A 17,685-nucleotide genomic window follows, 5' to 3' on the forward strand; every position below is an offset into this window, starting at 1 on the left:
GGTTCACTTTTGATAGATTATGTTACTGGTGTTGAAATTTTTTCAGGGAAATCTATCTGGAAAGATCCTCTTGATCTACTGATTAGAGATGATCAAAGGGCATGTCTTTAGGAAATTTTGTCTACAAGAAGAGTGTATATCTTAGATCAAGAAGACAAACTATTATGGGCTACAACTCATGATGGAAAATACTCAGTTAGAGATGGTTATGTGGCTGCCCGACATATAGAAAATCAGCAAGTTAAGAGTCGAGCTTATATATTTTGATGGAATAGTGTTGTACTTCCAAAAGTAGGCTACTTTGCCTGGCTAGCTTTAAGAAAAAGGATATTAACAAGTGATAAATTGGAAAGATTGCACATTACTAACTCTTTTTCTTGTGTTTTATGCAAAGCTGAAACTGAAACTGTAGATCATTTACTCCTTAGGCGTCCCTTTTCTCAACAATGTTGGCTCCATGTTGTAGAGAAACTAAATTTATCTATGCCATTTCCCTATACTTTATGGGAGCTTTTTCAATCCTGGCCTACTCTTTACACTAAATCTTTATTTGCTAGCATTTGGAAATGTATTTCGACAATTGTCATTTGGTCAATCTTGTGGGAAAGAAATAAAAGAATCTTTAGACAGATTGAATCCCCAACTCGCTTGGTTCTAGAAGGAATTGAGAAATATGCCTCAAAATAGGTTAATGCTCATATCAAGAACATAAGTAGCAATTTTAATTTTTCATCTTGGGATGGCCGCATTATTAAGATTTGGAAAGGTCTTACTATCCCTTCTTTTTGTGCCACATTCGGTCGGGAAATCCAGTCAATCAACAAAAACCTAACTAAATGGAAACCTCCTCCAATTGGCTTTGTCAAATTAAATTTGTATGGTTCATCTAGGGGAAATCTTGGTGATTCGGGAATTGGTGTTTGTATTAGAGATCATTTGGGCTATCTCTTGGCAGCTAAATCTTCTTCCATTCCTCCTGGAATAAATAATTTAGCAGAAGCTCTTGCCTTACTATATGGACTAGCATTGGCAAAAAAATTAAGATTCCACAGGTTACATGTTGAAGGAGATTCCTCTATTATAGTGAAAGCTTGCGTTTCCAGATGTTCATTTAATTGGAAATTTTCCTACATTTTAAAGCAATCATAATTATTACTAGATTCATTTGAGGAATGCTGCATTTCTCACATATTCAAAGAAGGTAATAGAGTAGTAGATGTTTTATCAAATTTAGGCTATGATAAGCTGGCAGTGGACTCCACATCTCCAAATTTCAAGGTAGAAAATTTTCCTCATCTAGCAAGCATTATCAATGATGAAAGAAAAAATATTTAAATGATTGACACACTCACCCTATTTCTCAACCTCTCGACTGAGTGTATTAACTCTGGTTTTGTTGAGTGAGCAATTAATGAAGTTTTCTACACTTGTAGCAAGTGGATTAAAAATTTGGTATGTTTGGCTTTATTCTTTGAGATTCCATGTTGGCAGTACGGTGGTAGCCTTCCCTATGAGTCTCGTGAGATCAAAGTCATTCCTTTATTTGATCTCACACATGCGGCATCCTCTGCTATTCTACAAAATAATTAATAAAATTAGTATCAAGCATATTTCTCATACTTGCTAATCATTACACAGCAGATGAAGATTTGAAATGATTTTGGCAGGGTATGAGAATATTAAGATAGACAGTGTTATTACCGGGTTTCATTCATAACCGACATATCCTTGCCTCTGCAGTCTACCCTGTTTTATTGCATTATGGATTACTCTCCTGGAAATTATAGAGTTCCTGTGCTAGTTGTTGATTGGGAGAAGCCATTTAAGGACCATATCACTGAAGACCAATTGGGTATTGTCTTCAACACCTCTTGTCAACATTGTAAATGAAGTATCAAGAGGGTTATTGGGGAAGAAATACTCTATCTGCAGGAGAAAAGGTTTCTCTTTCCTTCCCAATTGAGTTCTATATTTCTTTACAATCTAGTAGATTTTCTGCAATCTTGGGTTCCCTTAAAAAATATCATTCATAAAATGATTCAGATAGATTATTTGAATGATAATCAACTTTTGGATGCCATCTGCCAGTATGATTTGTGGAATGGTCTGGCAAAAGTTGGTGGCCTTTTTCCTAGGCAGCTTCTACTCACACATGAGGAATTTCCTGCAATATTTGATCATATAAAGCGGTCACTTTCCTTGCAGAATGTGAGACCCTTCCAAATTGTTGCTCGCAATGCAGGGAGAAGCTTAAATTCAAACTTGAAAAGTAGAATCTTATCTAAAATGCATGCCATCCTAGTGATTTTAGGTCATGATCATGGGCAAACAGAGCCATCTGTTATTTCTCCGGCAGCGATAGTGGGTGATGTAGTTTCTATGCAGGCGAACAACATTCCTCCTCCTCCTCCTCAGCTCTCCTTTGACCAAGTCAATGAAATCCATTGTTCACAGATTGAAGACCTGATATCTGCCTTTGTTGCACTCAATGTTGGTGATGGATTTTTGTCGAGATTGCAATGATTGGATAAGTTTGGGGCTTACCGGTTCAACCTATTAAGCTTTAATCTCCTCGTTTCTAATTATCTGGCATTGCAGATCTGGTAAGGGAGTCATTTTGCATTTCAATATTGCAGTACTGGTATTGGAGGTTCTCTCATGAATTGGTAAATAAGGTAGCATACCGGTATTTAAGTTCCGGTTTAACACAACCGGCTACATTAGCATATCGGTATTTAAGCTCCAGTATAACACAACTGGTTTTGTTGGATTTTTCCTTTGTGGACCAGTATTCCCATTCGCTCTCTGGCAACGTCAATGTTCCGGTTTTCACATCTTCTCATCAGTAAAAAGGTGTTGGTCTCTTCAGTAACTAGTAACAGAATTGGTGGTGGAGATATTTAGTAAATCTGCAGTGTTGTACTGGTAATGGAGGCTCTTATGAACTGATGAATAGGGAAACATATCGGTATTATAGTTCTGAAATAACTCAACCGGTAACGTTCCTTTTTTTGTAGTTGACCAGTATACACATATGCTCACCAGGAACTTGTTGTGGTAGCTATACAGTGCTCAGACATCCAAAATTATGTTTATCAAGATCAATGATAACCGGATGTGGGGGCCATTTTTAAGAGTTCTCTTGGTTTATCTTGTTACACTAGTCTCAATTTTGGCCTCTATGAGGTCTGTAGGGGTTCTTTCGTATAGCTCCGTTTTCATAGGGTTTTCTTTCTGGTTCTTTCCCTATTGAGCTCTTGAATCACTTTTCTTATTTATATATATGTATACATGGCTTGCAACTTTTTTCAAAATAAAATAAAATAATTGTACAAGTTCCAAAAATTTAAATTTCAAAATTCAACATTCAAATTTCCAATTTTCCTTCCTTAGTACATGAGTTTTACTACTATTTGTCCAACCTATAATATCCCAGTGAGAAAAAGTTGTAGAATTAAGGCTTCCCAAAGTTTAATTATCTAAGAGATGGGGCCTAATTTGGATAACCGATTCCATGAGGATGTTGGTGGTTCTTCCAATCCTACAAATGACCTCATTTATCCGAAAAGTGAGGCTCTACCATTGATCAAAGGATTGAAAATAATGGTTCAAAGTGATTTAAACTTGGTGTTGATGTGTTGCGTGGTATTTCCCATATTGTTGATACTAATTGATGCTATGCAAAAGCAGTTAGAAAATCTGTTCGAAGGCAACACACACACAAGAGCAAAAACGTTAGTGTTAGCAACAAAAGATTATTCTAAACAGGCATATCAAAAGAGATACTAAAAGCATGAGAGAATATTTAACTAGGAAAGTAAATATGATGAGACATCTCCAAATGCCTCCTAACATGCTCTTAGCTCCTTCTCCTTTGTTCCTCTTCTCTCCAAGTTCCAAACTAGTGTATCTCTCAATAGCTTTTTGCACTATGGATGTTTATGGAGGTTTGAGATTGAAGTATTTGCTCTAAATGTGAATAAAAAGCTAATACTAGATGCTATGATGCTAAAATGATTTATTTTAAACCAAAATGACAAGATATTAGTGATTTATGCTAAATGCTCTCTAAAATTCTCTATAACTTAGATGCATACAAGTTTTCAGGATCTAGATTATGAAGAAATGGGCTCTATTTATAGGAAAAAATGGAGCAATGGATGGTTGAGATTGAGTAATCTCAACAAGGGTCAGGATTGAATGATATTCAACCCATGTGAAGGCTTTCAACCCAATCCCAGGATGACAAGTGTCAATGTGAGATAGGTTGAGAGGAGAGGGAATAAGCATTAAATGTTTGACATGACCTGAGAGTTAACTTGGGAGTTAAGGTCAAGGTTAGGTTGAATAAATAAATTCTTTATTCAAAGAATAAAGCTTTTATCCAATGGATAAACTCTTGTGCAAAGACAAAAGTGATAACCATGGTCAAAGCAATAAATGTTTGAGGAGACACATGAGTGCAAGTTGAAATAACCATAAATGGTTATGTAACAGCTATAAATGGTCATATAAGAGCCATTAGTGGTTTTGGAAGACTTTGGAGGTTAAATTGTTGAACACACAAATCATTAAATGTTTTTCAAAGACTTTGAAGTCTTTGAGAAGTGACTCTAAGTTGCTTAGGAATGTGACAATAATTAGGGGATGGATTAGGCTAATTAGGAAGGGGTTAGAAGAATCTAGAAGGGGGTTTAGGAATGCAAGTGGATTTGGTGGGTGAGGGAAAATAAGATTTTTATTTAAAATAAATTAATTTATTTCAATAAATGTGTGCAAGTTGCATTTGTAGGAAAATGCAAGTGGGGGGGATAAATGATTTAAATAAATGTTTGATTTAATTTATGTAAAAGAGGAAAAGGGGATTAAATGAAATAAATATGATTTATTCATTTAATTGATTGTGAATTTGGTTTAGTGAATTAATTAAAATAAATTGATTAATTAATTTAATTAATAAGAGAATGTTTGAAGATGCATTAATTAAATATTAATTTAACTAACTGATGGCTAGTGGATTTTTAATCAAATAAATAACAAATATTCATTTAATTAAAATGGACAGATTTATGTGACTACATTTGCCCCTCTTTGAGACGGTGCGGTTTATCGCATCGTTTCAAAGAAAGAAAAATAGGTGCGAAGAAATGCCCCATAAATGTTAATTTAGTGGGTGTTATGCCCCCTCGAAAAATGGGTCGAATTTTTTTAAAAAATCGGGCAGTCTCTCGAAAAAGAATGAAAATTGGCAGGGTGATAGAAGAGAAGAAGTTAGCCATGCTAGTGAAAAATAGAAGAAATCGAAGATAAAATGGAGAAATGGGAGGCTCGGGAAGTTCACAGGGACCACGGCGGTGAGCGGTGGAAAGTTAAGGGTATGGCGAAGGGTTTATATGGGGAGAAAGGAGTGAAAAAAGGCTCATTTGAATCCGCGACCATAGTGAAACTAGAGTTCTGATAGTGACATTTTGGAGGAGTGAGCAGCAGTCAAGATGTCGGTACCCATTGCAAAGCACCGATTTGAGCGAGTCCGTTGATTTCAGCGGCCAGAGGACTATGGACCAGCGGTACGCAAATTTGAAAATTTGAATTTTATGCATTTTTGACATGTTTTTTTGCTGAGTCCAAGTTTAGTCAGGACAATAGCGCTGAAACTATGTTTTGGCATTGTTGTCCAATTAATTAGCACTTTTGTGCCGCAATGGCGCTATTGTGCTATTGTTTGAGCGCTTGTGAAAATATGAGCGCTATTGTATGCATGTTTGAGCGCTATTGTGTGTTTAGCGCTTTTGAGGGGTCAATTGAACGCTTTTGATGTGAAGTAGTGCTATCGCATAGTCATTGTAACACATTGGCAATTTGAGCGCTTTTGTATGGTTGATTAAGCGCTTTTGTTAGGGTATTAGCGCTATTGTTTAGAAAGTAGCGCTATTGTTTGCAAGATAACACTTTTGTTTAGGAAAATAGATGCCCTAGTTTGTGTGAACAAAAATCTCCCGATGCCAATGATGGATGGATAGGGATGTGAAGTGTGAGACTTAGGTCATTAGGATAAATGTCTGTTGAAGTCTAGGTGTGCCATGATTGCTTACCTGTTGAGACCCGAAGATACTTGATCAAAGTATCTGTTTATAGTCTAGGTTTAAACTTAAGAAAATTTGAAACAAAACAACTGATGATAATGGTTGATTGCACTTGTGTAGGAGGATCTACGCGTCTTACAGTTGCGCGAGAGACATCTGACTACACAGGGGCTATGTGATCGGCTGACAGAGGCCAAGGTGGATTGCATTGCAGCGACTAGGGTGTATGATGTGATGCATATGCCTATGATTCGGATGAATCACGGTTTGATGACAGCTTTGGCAGAGCGCTGGCACAGTGAGACCTGCATGTTTCACTTAGTGCAAGGGGAGATGACTGTGACACTGGAGGATGTGTGGTGCATCTTGCATATTCCCATTCGGGGTGAGCTGGTCACATATGATAGGTCATGGGGGACTCTAGCGGTGCAGAGATTCTTCAATGAGGACGTGTATATTGATGACGGTTCGATAGCCTGGGAGGATATCGTAGCTTTGTATGAGCCATTACCAGCAGTTTTGTTTGGGATCGTGGAAGGGATGCTGTGTCTGGATAGGTGATCACATGGTCTAGCCGTTGGTTGGGGGCAAGTGATAGAGCAGATGATGATAGAGGGGACCCGATTTTCTTGGGGACCGTGTGTGTTAGCACATATGTATCAAGAGCTGCATGAGGTAGTGTACTGCGGGAGAGGCTCCTTGGCAGTGGGAGTGACGCTGTTGCATATATGGACATGGGAGCACTTACCAGTTACGCGACCAGTGAGTCTTACATTTCGGGTAGTTGACCAACCCTATATGTTTATGTACAACGGTATGATGAGTCAGCCCCACCTGGGGAAGTTAGAGTGGTGGCGGTGGGCGCTGGATGATCTGGATGCAGTGATTTGGAGACCTTACATTGAGTGGGAGCCTTGGGAGGATGATGCAGAGGCATTGCCATATGTATTCATGACTCAATTCCTCATTGGGAGGACATTCTATGATGTAGAGAGACAGGTGCCGAGCAGAGTGATGAGACAGTTTGGATGTCGGTAGGGATTGCCGAGGGGATCAGGAGAGTACGCCAGAGTGGCCCGAGAGAGATATGTATAGGGGCCATTACTTCCTTATTCTCAGGCATTGGCGGAGTTCCAGATGCTTCCGGTGAGACCATGGACATATGGGCGAGGGTGGTAGATGCAGGAGTGTCGGAGGAGTATATGCAGTATATGGCGGCTCATCCGATTCCTCAGATACCAGATCCGACAGAGCTGATTCTTGATTTTAAGGAGGAGAGGGGACGGAGACGGAGGAGGGGAGGAGGTTGAGGACTGATGATAGGTGGATGAGGGAGGGGGGATGGTGGAGGTGGAGGAGGAGGAGGAGATGGTGGAGTTGGTGGAGGTGGCAGAGGAGGTGGCTTAGGTGGTCGGGTCCAGTGGATTGCCACTGCGGATATCACAGGGACCGTTGATGTCGGGAGGAGTCAAATTAGATGGCCAAGGTATGGAGAGGGAGATACCGATGGATAGAGGGGAGGGAGCCACTGGAGAGGGAGCTACAGGTGAGGCACCTATGGATACAGGGGAGGGAGCGACAAGGGGTGGTGATTTGCGGGATCATATGCTATTACATTTGCAGACTCGACTGACAGCAACCGAGACACAGGTAGAGGATCTGGAGGGGGAGGTTGTAGCTAGAGATGTGTAGCTATTTGCATGAGAGTCAGGGTTGACTGTAGTGTTGTGGGAGAGGGATAGTGTGGTGGAGAGATTAGCGGAGCTGCAGGAGAGAGTCCAGGTTGGAGTAGGAGCATAGGGTCCTACTAGGGAGGTGATGAGATGGTTTGGATGGGCATAGGCTGAGATAGAGTATTGGCAGGGATTATATGAGTAGGTGGTGCCAGCTAGTCAGCGAGCACTGAGCTATTCACAGATGCTGCAAGCCAGATCAGAGCGGTCGCAGCGGGTGCAGAGTAGTGGGGGTGTGATGGGTCCTTTACGGAGAGATAGGTGAGGGGGTGCAAGAGCTAGTGGGGGTTTGATGGGGCCTCCACAGAGAGATAGATCGGATGGTGCAGGGACTAGTGGGGGAGTAGGTGGTGATGGTGGTGTAGCATCTGGTCAGAGTGGCATCTGAGAGAGCATTTTACATATTTTGATATTGTCATTTTAGACTATGTCTTGGATGGCTCTTGGTAGCCGATTTTGTAGACTTCATTGTACTCTGATACATGAGATGATATATATGAGGAGATCTCATATTTTTGTGATGATATGCATGTTGATATGTATGGAGTTTATGTTTAGATGGAGACTTGTATATGTATGCATTTATGAGATGATTCCTATATGCTGTTTATATGCATGCTTTATGATGATTTATGATGTTGGATACTAACATATGAATGCAGGTTTATATATGTGTGCTTTTGATGGCTTTTGGGATAGAATGCTTGATGTATGTAATGTCATGATGCTTATGTATGCATAACAAAATGATTATTTATGATGGTATAGATAGTAGTTTGTACTTTATATTAGCACAATGATGGGATAATGATAACGATATGCAATGATGTTAATGCAATGCTTTTGAATGAATGATTTATGTATGCATATGCATCTAGATGGTGAAAAATGAATGTATATGTGGATAAACAAAATGTAAAGTATAAATGTTTAAATGATGATTTCTAAATGAATGCATATGTTTATAATGTACGAACCAATGTTGGAAACAAATGGTTTTTATGATTCTAAATGCCTAAAATATGATAAGTAAAATGATAATGTGATGATAATGCAACTTATGTTTAATAACTGCACCTTAATGCAATTAAAAAGGGATAATGAATGGAATTTAAATGAATCCTAAAATAAGTATAATAAGACACTAATAATGAATGAATGAATGCACTTTTAAACTAATGAATAGATAAATGAATGTATGCAATGATAAATGATAAAAGATAATAAAGGATGATAAAATGATAATTGATAACTGACACTAAATGAATGTATAGTAAATGGCTAATACAATCAAGGACAATTGGTTTATATGAATGATTCTAAACATTATGCAATGATGAAATGATATAAGAAGACTAATGTTAATAAATGATAATAAACTACATGCATTTTAAACAACTAAAATGATATGAAATGTACTTGATGCAAATGCAACTAAATGTAATGATGATGATATGATCATGATAGATGAATGCAAGGCTGTTTATACTTTGCATGATGCACTAATGATGTATCAGAGTACTCAGTCGCGATTGTATCCAAGACCAACTTAATTTGCACATAACTGCTTACATAACTTTGTTCACACTCGCATGCAAAATTATGTAAATAAATGAGTTAATGGATGGATGGTATGCAACGGAATGCAATATAAACAGATGAGATGAAAAGACGATCCATAGTGCTTTATTTTTCATCAGCGAGCTTTAAAATGTTGTAAGAAAATACAAGCAACTTGACATGATGATTCAAGATGACCTGAGTATTCCTTACATGGATTTTGATATAACATGTTAATACAAACAACTTAATATAATGGGTCAAGTTGACCTGAGTATTGCTTGCGAAACATACAAGGATTATCTTTGTATATGCATGACTTGGATCGTCCTCCTTGATCTTGGGCTGATCATATCCTGAGACAAGTTCATACCTTAGTAAGAGACAAAAACCTTTATCTAGATTGGATGAGGTAGGAGGAACCAAAGAAGGAGCATTGTTCTTGTAAGCAAATAGTATATACAGAAAGAATAAAGAATATGGATCCTTGGTAATGGTTCATGCTCATATGGTCGAGGTATACACTGTAGTCAGCAAGTCGTAGTGATCTATGACTGCATTTTGCATAAGATCATGTAGCTTAGTGAACTTCCCACATAGACACCATTAGTACATGCCCCAGAACTTCATCGGAATAATATGCCAAAGATACACAAACAATGCTATAGGAACCTGATATGAATAAATAACCCACAAATCAACCAAGTATTTGATAGCTTAAACATAATTTTCTTGTCAAAGAAAACATCATTTTGTCTTTGTTTTGGTAAGGAAGGATGCATCCTTGTTAAGACAGTTTGTGTGTTGATGTTGATTGTTTGGTCGATTTTGAGAAGTGATCATCGTGCGAGTATTTTTCAATGCTTGTTTGGTATCTGCTCGGATGAGTATGTACAATGTGTTGCCATGTTTTTGTGTGATTTTTGATGTTTTCTGATGTTTTTGGATTTTGTGAGATATTTTTGAATGTTTTTGGTATTTGTTTTGAATGTTTTTGGTATTTGTTTTGAATGTTTTTGGATTTTTTCAAGATAGTTTTGAATGAAGAACTCAATGAATCACAAAACAATGTAGAATCCACTTCCATCAATAGGTTAAGGGCATTGCGCCCAGTTTAGACATGACAATGAAAAGGCGGGATGCAAGACGCATGAAGTACTTTCTTGATTGTAGATTTATAACAGACCATGGTTTGGATGGATGGATGTGTGTATGTAGTGGATGTAATCGCTACAAGTCTCAAAGACAATGGAGCCATAGCCTTTACGAGTGGCGCCTATTAACCAGGTTTTCACCATCATACTTACCCAAGGTGCCACCAGAGTGGTTGTTCACCGTTTGGATGCATGATTTTTCTTTACTATTTTAATGGTTTTATATGTTTCCTCAGGTCATTTATCTAGATGTTTTTGGTATTTTTGCCAGTATATATGGGAGCCTGATGCTCTGTGCATCCTATTTATAAAACCGTTTGAGGTGCATGTTGTTGATCAGATCTGCTAACTGATATGCCCCAGACCCAAATACAGCAGAAATAACATATTGACCCAACCAATTTGATTCAAACTTTCCTTGGTGTTCTCAGTTTGGTTGGTTACGAGGATTTTCTCGAAGAACAAGATCACCTACCTCAAATGTACGAGGTCTAACTTGATAATTATAGCTTCTGCTCATGCAGTACTGATAGGCCTTGAGGTGATTGTATGCAGCTTGTCGCTTCTCATCAAGTAGCTCTAAGTCTTGGAGACGGGATACTCTGTATGCTTCATCATCTATGAGATTATCTAAGGAAACCTGTAGTGATGGTATCTTGACCTCAATAGGTAAAATAGCTTATGCACCATAGACCAATGAGTATGGAGTTGCGCCTATAGGGGTTTCAATGCTAGTTCGATACGCCCATAGTACTGGATTCAATTGAACATGCCAATCATGACCGACATCATTGACTGTCTTATTTAGGATCCTCAATATGTTCTTGTTTGATGCTTCAGCCTGACCATTGCCTTGTGGGTAATAGGGAATGGAAAAGCGGTGTTGGATGTGAAATTTCTCACAGAGTTCACGTACATCCTGATTTTTGAAGGGAAGACCGTTATCTATGATGATGGACATGGGTACACCATACCGGTAGATGATGTAATTGAGGATGAATGAGGTGATCTGCTTGCTGTTGACTTGGGTAAGTGGAACAACTTTGATCCACTTTGTGAAGTATTTGGTGGCAGTAATAATGAATTTGTGGCCGTTGGATGAAGATGGATGGATTTTACCCACAAGGTCAAGACCCCATTGACAAAAGGGCCATGGTGTTGTGATTGGTTGTAATTCCTGTCCTGGTGCATGTATCAGGTCTCCATGAACTTGGCATTTCTTGCACTTTCTGACAAAGTAGTAGGAGTCTTTTTCCATGGATGGCCAATAGTATCCAGTGCACATGAGTTTCTTGGCTAGTGACGGACCGCTTGCATGCATTCCACAAATTCCTTCATGTACCTCTTCCAAGGCATTTGTTATCTCATCTTGTTCCAGACATCAAAGGAGAGTACCATCAAGACTGTGTCGGTATAGGGTTTCAGTAATAATGGTATATCGAGCAGTTTGGCGAATGAAGGTTTTACGTTGGTTATTCGATTGGTTAGGAGGAAGGGTGTGATCGTGGAGATAAGTGTAAAACTCACCATACCATGGGGATTCAGAACCGATAAGGTGACATATCATCTCAGATTCGGGGATATCATAAGCAGGGATCTAAAGTTGTTCTACCAATAACTCATAGCATGTTGAATCCTATGGAAGATCTAGGAGAGATGCAATAGTAGCCATAGCATCAGCAACTCGATTCTGATCTCTTGGTATCTGCTCAAAGGTGATAGTAGTAAATGATGTCTTTAATTTGTCCACCATTTGTTTGTATGGCATGAGTTTGTCATCTTTAGTCTGATATTCATCAGTCGCTTGTCGAATGACCAGTTGGGAGTCGCCATATACTTGTAGTTCTTGTAATTTTCATTGTACGGCTAGCCCGAGTCCTGTGATCAAGGCCTCATACTCTGCTATGTTGTTGGTGTATGGAAATGTGAGCCTGTAAGACTTCGGGATGTTGTCACCTTGAGGTGTGATAAATAGAATGCCTGCCCCCGAGCCATGCCTAGTGTACGAACCATCAAAGTATAGTTTCCATGGTTGTGTTGTTGTGATCATGAATATCTCTTCATCTAGAAAATTGGAAATGAGAGGATGATCACCTATGAGTGGTGCATCGGCCAACTGATCTGCAATGACTTGACCCTTGATAGCTTTACGATCTACATACTCGATGTCAAATTCACTGAGAATCATCACCTATTTGGCCAAGCGACCCATCAATGTTGCTTTACTGAGTAAGTATTTGAGTGGATAAATCTTCACAATGAGTTGTACCTTGTGTGTTAAAAGATAGTGCCTCAGTTTAGTGGCTGCCAAGATTACTGCTAGGCAAGCTCGCTCAATAGGTGTGTAGTTGAGTTCATAGCCAACCAGTGTGTGAGAGATGTAGTAAACAATGCACTCTTTCCCTTTTGCATTGTGTTGTGCCAATAGTACACCCAATGTCATATTTGTTGCTAATATATAGAGTAATAGAGGTCTGATTCGATCTGGTGGGATCAACAATGGTGTATTCATGAGATAGTCTTTAAGAATCTAGTATCCCACTGAAAGCGGATGTTTTTGTGTAGTAGATGTGTAAAGGGGTGCAACTTATCTGCCAGTTGTGCAATGAATCTTTGGATGGATTGTAGCCGTCCTTGTAATGTCCTTAGCTTACTGATGTTCTTTGGAGGTGGCATGTCTATGATTGCTTTGACCTTTGCTGGATCAACCTCAATACCTTTTCTTGAGACAATGTATCCTAGAAGCTTCCCTGAGGTTACTCCAAAGACACATTTCTTTAGGTTGATTCGAACATGATATTGTTCCAATCTATCAAAGATTTTATCTAATGTGTCTAGATGACCTTCTCTAGTGAGTGATTTTGCTAGTAAGTCATCACCATAATCCTCCATTATGGTATGCATCATGTCATGGAAGATGGTGGTCATTGCTCGTTGATAGGTTGCTCCTGCATTCTTGAGACCAAAAGGCATTACATTCCAGCAGTATGTGCCCCATGGACATGTGAAGGCTATCTTATGTTGATCTTCTGGTGCGATCTTTATCTGATTGTATCCTGAAAAACCATCCATGAGTGAAAGCATGGCATGTCCTATTGTTAGGTCCGCTATGATGTCGATGTTTGGTAGGGGGAAGTCATCCTTAGGACATGCCTTATTTAGATCTTTGAAGTCAGTACAAATATGAATGCCCCCATTTGGCTTGTCGACATGCACAATATTGGATATCCAATCTGCATAATCAATTGGTCTAATGAAACCAACGTCAAGGAGTTTCTTAAGTTCTTCTTTGACTAGTACTGCAATCTGAGGATGCATCTTACGAAGCTTCTGCTTGACAAGTTTGGCTCCTTCTGCTACAGTGAGGGGATGCATGATTAAATCAGGATCAAGCCTAGGCATGTCTGCGTATGACCATGCAAAGTTGATCTGACACTTTTGAAAGAACTCTACAAATTTAGACTGTTCCTCTGGAGTTAGAAGAGATGCCAGATGTATGTGGTGAGGAGTTTCAAGAGTCCCCATGTTGTATTCTTTTGTTTCCTCGATGGGAATCATTGATCATTCCTGTTGTGTACTAGCAGGGAGAATGTCAAACCTTTCATCCATCGGTGCCTCAGAGAGGTTTTCACCATTGGATATGCTCTTTCTTTTTACTTTTGTTGGATCAAACAGTGCCACGGTGTGGTTTTCATTGGAAGATCCATGTTTTAGTGTTATATTTTTGCAGCTGAAAGGTTTGGCATCCGCCCCAAAGTATGTTGTGCTATTAAGTTCTATGGCAAATCCCCCTCTTTGATCCCCGCTTGGTATGTTATCCCGTAGTTCCAAAAAGTCAATGATCGCCTCATCATTTTGGAAATGATCAAGACATGGGGGATTAGGTTGGTTCCATTCGATGAGTTCAGGATGGATAATGGGCATTACCTCATCGATAAGGTTAAGTTCATTAGATGTGTCAGTGACGGTTCAGACGTTGTGGTGAAGGTCATTGATGGTACTCTCCCTATCAAAATCAGGTGTAGGATGTGACGTAGGGTCTGTGGAAGAAGTTTCCATCTCAGGAACCCAAGAGGTCTTTATCTGTGCTTCTCCGTAAACAAGGATGTCTTTGTGGGTCAGTGATGTGTCTTCCTCATCTAAAGTATTAAGCTGGATGGAATCAAATTCCCATTCATGTGAGTCGGTCTCTGAGTCACTTTCCAGTATCTGAATACTATACCATACTGGGATGTCGTTTGAGTTAAACACTACAGCTGTGATTGGCTGATGTATCATTGTAGATGAAATGATCGGTGTTGCAGGAAGGATTATGGGGATCAATGAATCTGATACGGGGAGTATTGGTAGTGTTGACTCTGTTGCTTCTGCTGGAACTGTTGATGTTGTAGATACTATTGTGGGTTCTGATAGAGTTGTTGCTACTAACGGTGCTATTGATGTTATTGCTGCTGCTGATGGGATCACTGGTTTGATTGGTGGGATGATGGGTATTGCGAATGGTTTTGCTGGGATTTTTAGCCTCAGCGAGGCAGTTGTGATGGTGTTTGATGCTGCTTTTATAATCAAAGGTGTCCTCTTTGCAATAGGATGATATAGTGGTTTGCTGGGTTTTCCTTTGAATCTGAGCTTATGAATGATCTCCTTTTGAAAGCCTAAGCCTGTATTATCCTTGGGATTTAATTCCAGCTGCAGCAGTTCATGTCTTCCTTGTTTGTAAGGTCCCAAAGCACTCTGACCATCATAACCCATTCTTTTCATAATGAGAAGGCCTTTGCCATACTGATTTATGGGAAGCTTAACTTGTGGAATATCTATGGTGATAGGATCTTTATAGATCCATTCTGCTAAGTCCTCATCTCTGGTTTCTTCTTCTTGACTCTTCCCTAGGATGAAAGGCATCAAAGGACATGCTGGCTTGATTAGTGGTTGTTGAAGTAACCGCTGAGGTTTACCATGTGTTCTAGGAGAAGTGGGCATTTTTCCCACACAAAAGAGTTGACTCAAATTGTATTCCCCAGGACCTTCCTCTACTATTTTCATCTTAAGCTTTTCTTGCTTGGGTACAGTGGTGTTTGAACTGGTAAGAGAGGCTGGACTTATGTATGATGTGGAGGATATGGCTTCTCTATTGTTAGGAATGGTAGTCTCTGGTTGATGACTGATATTATGAGAATATGCAAAGGGGTTTGCATCGCCCAGGATTATAATTTCTACACCATTATGTGGGAACTTGATACACTGATGGTAGGTGGATGGAACGGCTTGCATGACATGTATCCAAGGTCTTCCTAACAATAGATTGTATGGCAGAGGAAGGTCCAGAACTTGACAGATGATGTGTTTCACCACCGGGCCCACTCGGATGGGTAGCACCACAGCTCCTTTGGATGAATGCTCTACATCATCATAGGATTTGATTGTTATCTTCTTGCGGGGATCCACTGATTTTATTTCATATCCCAAAGCTGTGACTAATCGTAGAGTACAGATATTCAGGCCTGCTCCATTGTCGATCAAGACTTGCTTGATCCTATGCTGGTTGATAAACCCTTCAATATGGAGTGAGGCGTTATGAGGTTGCTGGAAGGATGTGTTGACACTTTCAAAGAAAGTGAGACAAGGTGATGACTTTAGATTTCCAACCATGGCTTGGAACTGATCTGTATTTAGGTTTGCAGGGACTGACGTCTCTTGGAGAGCTTGATCCAAGATTGTTTTAGGGGATGGAGATAGGCGCAATAGTTCTAAGATAGAGATCAACGTGGGCATTTTGTCTAACTGTTCCACAAGTTTATACTGCTTTGGGATAGATGGGGTGCCTTGTGGAGCTGCTTTTATAGTAATCTTGCTGCGACATGTAACAACATTGCAAGTGGAAATGGGATTTTTGATGGTTATAGTTGCAATCTGTTCACTGGCATCGTATAGGTGATTCACAGTATAATTATACGCGGCTTGCGTATAATTGGTGGTATCTGTATTTCTCCCTGAGGTGGAAGGACTGCTTTGATCTTGTGATGGAAGTGGATTTTTAAACATAAGATGATCATCATTTGTTGTCTTTGGGTCATGTCCTTCGATTTCAATTTCACCTCGATCAATAAGATCCTAAATAAGATCTTTCAATCTGTGACAATTGCTTGTCTTATGTCCTCTCCCTTGATGGAAATCATAGTGTTTAGTATCCCTCCACCATGAAGGTTTGACTTGAGGTTCATAGTTTGATGTTTTGGGTAGGGTTACCAGATTTTGAGAAACCAGTTGTCGTAACACTATTTTGATGGGTTCCCCTAAGGGAGTGTACATTCACTTTGGTTTTTGTTGATGCGGTCTGGGTTCATTGTGAGATGTGATTCGGCCTTGATTTGGAGGAGCAATTGTGTTAGTTTGAGGTGGGGGATTCTGTTCTGCAAATCATACTACAGGTTGTGCACTTTTGATAGTTCTTGCATCCACAACCCCGTCATTGACAACATTTTTGTTTTTGTTCCAGAAGCTTGGTTTGTCACTATTGAAGCATGGGCGAGGACCATCATTTGGCTCATTATAGATTTTGATAAGTCCTTTCTTGATGAGAGCCCGCTCACATTTTAAGCCTTTGGTGATCATGTCATTGAAAGAGTCTGTGTCTTTGACGTCCAGGTGAAATTCCATTTCTTTGTTTAAGTTGGAAATAATTATTTCCACTAGTTCTTGTTCAGGTAACTAAAGAGAACGTCTGCTAGACATTTGACACCATCGTTGCAGAAAGACTGAAAATAGCTCACCTGGTTTTTGTTTAGTGTTACATAGATCAGCCATGGTGATATCACATTCAATGTTGTGAGAGTAATGTGCCAAGAACTTCTGAACTAGCTCTTCAAAGGTCCTAATGCCACTTGGTAATCGGGAAAACCATGATGTGGTTGTTCCTCCCAAGCTTTGGGGAAAAAGGTGCATGAGGTATGTATCTTCGTATGCCACTTCGAGGCAAGCTGAATGGAATTCTTTGACATGATCACGAGGATCTCCTTTTCCTTGATACTTTTCGAACTTGGGTGTTTCAAACCCTCGTGGAAAAGGTGGAATATAAATATTCCTATCAAAGGGATAGGGACAAATGTCATTGAGTGAAAATTGATTAGTCTTTACACCACTACAAAGTTGTTGGGC

This window comes from Cryptomeria japonica, chromosome 7, assembly GCF_030272615.1.
Source record: "Cryptomeria japonica chromosome 7, Sugi_1.0, whole genome shotgun sequence".
Lineage (NCBI taxonomy): Eukaryota > Viridiplantae > Streptophyta > Pinopsida > Cupressales > Cupressaceae > Cryptomeria > Cryptomeria japonica.